The sequence below is a fragment of the Grammomys surdaster genome, unplaced genomic scaffold (assembly GCF_004785775.1).
Source record: "Grammomys surdaster isolate TR1022 unplaced genomic scaffold, NIH_TR_1.0 211, whole genome shotgun sequence".
NCBI lineage: Eukaryota > Metazoa > Chordata > Mammalia > Rodentia > Muridae > Grammomys > Grammomys surdaster.
In genome coordinates this window covers 5572982-5577791 of record NW_021604656.1, presented here as the reverse complement: position 1 = coordinate 5577791, position 4810 = coordinate 5572982, and the positions used below count along the sequence as shown (strand labels likewise).

General features: G+C 47.9%; 1 long non-coding RNA gene across 1 annotated transcript; it reads right to left on the bottom strand.

Moving 5' to 3' along the window:
- Window positions 1–306: 306 nt before the first annotated feature.
- On the bottom strand, window positions 307–2888 carry LOC114624976. Its single transcript, XR_003711986.1, has 3 exons — window positions 2453–2888; window positions 1792–1926; window positions 307–662 (listed from the first exon to the last, which is right to left on the bottom strand). It is a non-coding gene; the product is annotated as an uncharacterized LOC114624976 (long non-coding RNA).
- Between the last annotated feature and the right edge of the window lie 1922 nt (window positions 2889–4810).

Here is a 4810-nt window from a genome sequence, read left to right as displayed (position 1 = left end):
TCCGAAGACATAAAACAAACTGTTGACGGAGTTAGCTGCCTAACTTTCACTTGTATCCGGGATGAGAATTCGCTCAGAATCTGCATTTGTACATGGAGTTGGCCACATGGCCACATAAATCACAGAGAAATCCGGAGGTGATGTTGTCGAGTAGCTGGGACTCTGTTAGAACTGCCCTGGGATGGAAAAGTGACACACGGCAGACTACATGCTCCATAGACAGAGCAACGTAGCTACGTGAAAGGAATATTTATATTGCAGATAGGCTGATTTTTAATCAACAAATGTGATTACTTTATTTCTGGTCCAGGGCAAGGCAGACGGCCAAATACGCAGGCATTCTGAGAGAAGGGAATAAGGTCCTGGGGCAGAAGGCTGTAGGTGCCTTGTCTGTCATAGGGTCCTTTCTGCTCTTGGGTGGCAACTGAGACCTTCCCTAGGGCCCTTCCCAGTAGTATCCCACGGGTTCAGAGCCTTTTTCAAGAGACTGGGGGTGTAACTCTGAGCTGGCCTGAACTCTCAGCCCCAGAGACTGCTCTCTGGCAGAGTTCAGGCAAGCCTGCTTCACGGGATCCTCTGGGCTGTGTTTACTCCAGTGAGTCTGCTTCATCTGAAGTCATTGTTTTGATCCTCATTTGGAAGAATGTTCCAGATGTTCTTTCCTAGGGAGGAAGAATGCCCTTCTCAATACAAATGCCTGTGTTGCCGAGATAAAGTGAGTTATGTCCTGCTCCACGTGGCCTCTGGCTTCCCAGCCTTCATCTCCACCCCATACACCCCCTTCACGTGACCAAGGGGAATAAGGCAGAACCATAGACCAGAGACTCTTCTCTCAGTAACTTGGCAAATGAAGACCCGACACGAGAGGTCTGGAGGGAAACCAATCAGAAGACAACCTAAGCCAAATAATGACTCGATTTGATTTTCTGGCTGCACAAAGAAGAGGCTGTTTCACTTTGCTCTGGTGGGTAAGAGCGCCCTCCTGGGCTGGGAGACTGAACTGCAAGCTAACAGGAAAGAGGCTGGAAATCACCTCTGAGTGCGAGTGCGGGAACAGAGAAGGACAAATATGCTTCCTTGTCTTGCTCCTGGCTGCAAGGAGCCTCCCCGACTAGTGTCCTTCCACATGAGACCACCTCAAAAAGCCTTTTTCAGTCTGGCAGAATGACTGGTGGACAGAAAAGAAGACAAAGGTGTCCTTAACTAAAAAATCGCTTTTCTGGTTCTAGGTACTGGCACTCCGCGGGGTCTCCATGATCTCAAATATCAGCTGAGTGCTTGTCACACACTTTGCTTTCTGAGCTCTGCTTGGTGATCTGTGGGAGGCACGTTGTTTTCCCTAGCACACTGTAGCATTCAAAATAGATATCTAGGTGACCAGAAAGCAGTTTGAATCACAGAAAAACCATAGACTTGGGGACACACTGCAATGTATTAGCCCTGGTATCGCTAAAATTTCTTCCCTCCAGGCAATAGAAACAATGTCTACTTTTCTTCTATGTTTCAAGGACAAACCAAAGCACCCCTAGCCCAAGTTCACTCTGAGGAAGCAGAGTTGGTCAGGTTCACTGACAGGGAGGAGCCGCTGGCCTCAGAGTACCCTTAAAGCTGTCACACTAGAAGGCCTGCACCCAGCATGGAAGATGTTTCTCCTATGGCTGTGGAGCTAGAGTCCCTTCCTCTAACCCCTCCCCACCTGTATCTCAGAGATCCTGAGGCCACAAGCAGTTAGGGCCAGGACTACATGCAAATGGTTTGCAGGATTCTCAGGAGAGAGTCCCCTGGTCTCACCTGCCTTGTTCTAGGACAAACATCAACCATCAACCAGCTCAGCTGTGACTGCCTTTGGTGAGTGGTCCAGCTGAACTGGGGATGGCCGCATTTCTGGTGTGAGGAGAGTCCTCTGCATCACAAGCTTCCAGGGAACTGTGATAATATACAGCTTTTACATTTTTATAGTATTTCAAACAGAAATGTTTCTACTGAAGTTCTAACACAGATGACCAGGAAAAAGCACCCCCTCTAACCATGGGCTGTCTAAAGTTAACCATGGTGTTTGTTGTCATAACTACACAGATCTCTACAGACTGGTCACTCACTGTACTTAGAAGCCCTGACATGTCCTCAGAGCTTTGTAGTACAGAAACTCAGGTGGATAACTTGGGAGCGACTCAAGGTTCAAGTCCTCGAGAGAAATCTGTCACCCTCTAATTTCTTCAGATATTCCTTATGTGTATGAAAATAAAATGTATTGATTTTACTGTCATGAGAGCAGGTTGCTGAGGTCTGAATGTATAGCCCACTCCCACCCAGCATGACAGGGTTAAGAAGTAGGGCCTTTGGTAGGTGGTTAAAGTGTAGATCTGGAGCTCTCATGAATGGGAAGAGAGGCTCATGTGAGGTCATAGTGAAAAGGCTCCACTCTGTGAACCCGGAGCAGCCAGTCGCTTACCAGACGCCACATCTGCCAGCCCCTTGATCTTGCAAATCCCAGCGTCCAGCCTGCAAGAAATAAATCGCTGTTGTTTATAAGCAACTGGGTTTATAGTGCTTCATTCAAGCACTCTGGACGGACTGACACAGCCCTTCCATTTTCCACCAGAGAACTGCGTCATGCAATTGCTTTTGATCTTTTCTCCTGGGCCAAGTTTGGTCAAGAGACATAATCTTCAGGTAATTCCTCTGAGCCGCAGGGTGCAGAGGATACACGATGCTGGGCACTGGAAGGGGGCGGTTGATGGATAGTATGACTGCTACATCACCAGTGAGACGTGCCCAAGGACTGAGCTTCTCATCAGCACTGTAACGGCCGTTTCTTTTGTAACCGCCGTCAGGTTCTGTTACTTTTGTAAAGGCCGGCCGGTTCTGCTGCTCCGGTCCGCAGGTCAGGGTCTAGCAAGAGAGAGAGTGGGGACGGAGGAAGGGGGAAAAAGGGGCGAGAGACGCAAAAGATAGATACAAGACAGAGGCCGGTGGAGTCTCTTCAAGTCTCTTCTTTAATCTCCTCTCTTCTTCTATATTCTCCTCACTCCTTCAGTCTCCCGACACCTCCCACTTCTACCTTCCACCTTCCACCTTCCACCTTCTACCTTCTACCTCCTCCCTCCCACACATAGAAAGGAAATCCTGGGTATTTATACCCTTTACCATGTGACTTGCCCTCGTGGACAAGCTCAACTGAAGCCACTACGTCACGTGCCTTGTAGCCATGGATACCAGGAGCACTTTGCAGCTGGGGGCACTAAACAGTGTAACAAGATGTTCATCAGAGTGCGCTCAGCTATTGCAGGCTGTTGAAAACAAGTCTCTTGTCAGGGTATATGGCTCGAGATGGCTGTAAAGATGATAGCCACTTTCGGCTAAGAGGCGGCTCCCAACACAGCACTGCTCCCATTATCTGAGTATTTTTGGTTTACACAGAAGGCTTCATTTCTCTTATAAATGTTTCTGTCTTAAAGTACTTACATAATCCTCCCCACACACACACACACATGAAACAATAATAAAGATGAAATATTTGGTGAATTAGGCATGTTCCAACACACTGCAGGGAAAAGACATGGAGACTATTTTCTAATTGAAATTTGATACTGTCCTGAGTTGTGGCTACTCCCTGAAGACATGAGACAGTTGGATACATAGGCACGGTCTGGGAAAGCCTACCTCATGGGTATGGTGATGTCTGGGGCACAAAGTATATAAATGCCATTTTTGTCTCACCGTGCCCAGTGGAAAATCCTGGCTCTGAACTTGTACCAGTGTAAGTCTACCCCTGTGTTATGTTCAATTGTCTCAGCATCAACTCCCTAAGTGTGTTTGCTAAACAGGATGACATTGCCATGGATACTTTCCACTGCCCCATTACTTCCCTCACACGGTCTGGCACCTCCTTCCAAAGCCACCACATATGGTATCAGTTGAACATATTAGCATGTCATTTGTTCCCAACATGGATAGGAAATCCAGAGAAAAAACTTGCTTGAAAATATGATCAAGAGGGAGGGGCCATGTCATGGGAGGGAATGGAGGCCTGGGACATGCAATTTTTCTTGAGATATGTTTGGGGAGTGGCTTTCTGAGCTCAGGACGGGGGGGGGGGGTACCCTCTGTGCAAAGAAATGGATGTGGTAAAGATACCAGTTGTGCAAACAGACACCAGGGGATGGGGAGGCAGGAAAGAAGGAAGGCGACAACTTTCCCTGACTCTTGATTGTAGGGGTGATATTTAGAAAACAGCACCCTGTCGGGCTTGTTCCCAAGCAGCCACCATGTTCTCGCTGCTCCTTGGCTCTGACTGGGACTCTGGCTAGCTAGATGCACAGACCCTGGCACCCATGAGATGCCAGTATGGGGGATTGGCAGAGCCGTCCCCCACGCTGCATCCACAAAGCTCTGCTGAACCCCAGACACTATCTGCCGTCCTTGAAGTACAGTAGAAATGAGACTCTTAAAGCTTCATGATTATCTAGCTGAAGGATTTATTTATTTAGATATGTTCTGCCAGGCGGTGGTGGCACATGCCTTTAATCCCAGCACTTGGGAGGCAGAGGCAAGCAGATTTCTGAGTTCAAGGCCAGCCTGGTCTACAGAGTGAGTTCCAGCCCAGCTAGGGCTACATAGAGAACCCTGTCTCAAAACAAAACACCAAAAACAAAAAACAACCCCCCCAAAAAACAAACAAACAAACAAAAGAAATGCGCAATCAACAAGATGCCCACACAATTAGAGTTGTTACCCAATATCTAACCTTTTGATAGAAGTTGCTACCCAGGACAGCTTTCGACCCACCTGTGGTTCTCCATGGCTGATA